This window comes from Arachis duranensis, chromosome 9, assembly GCF_000817695.3.
Source record: "Arachis duranensis cultivar V14167 chromosome 9, aradu.V14167.gnm2.J7QH, whole genome shotgun sequence".
In the NCBI taxonomy this organism is placed as follows: Eukaryota; Viridiplantae; Streptophyta; class Magnoliopsida; order Fabales; family Fabaceae; genus Arachis; species Arachis duranensis.
In genome coordinates, this window is record NC_029780.3 from 87692322 (window position 1) to 87692909 (window position 588).

The following is a 588-nucleotide window of genomic DNA, read 5'->3' on the forward strand; positions in this document are numbered from 1 at the left end:
CATGCAATTGACACCAAACTTAAAATTTGATTCAAGACTCAAACAAGAAACACAAAATATTTTTGATTTTTATGATTTTCTAATTTTTTTGTATTTTTATTGATTTTTTTTCGAAAAACATTTTTTGAAAAACGAAAAATAAAAGAAAAATTTTTGAAAAAGATTTTTGAAAAGAAAATTACCTAATCTGAGCAACAAGATGAACCGTCAGTTGTCCATACTCGAACAATCCCCGGCAACGGCGCCAAAAACTTGGTGGACGAAATTGTGATTTCCTTTTTTCTTGTAATTGGATTTATAAAAGATGTATACTCTGAGGGCATTGTTTATTTTCTTCACAATCTCGTTCAACTAACCAGCAAGTGTACTGGGTCGTCCAAGTAATAACCTTACGTGAGTAAGGGTCGAATCCACAGAGATTGTTGGTATGAAGCAAGCTATGGTCACCTTGCAAATCTCAGTCAGGCAGATTAAACATGATACTTGATTAGATTCAAAATAAATAAAAAGGAATAATAAAAGGGATAGAATACTTATGCAGATTCATTGGTAGGAACTTCAGATAAGCGGATGGAGATGCTGTAGAGC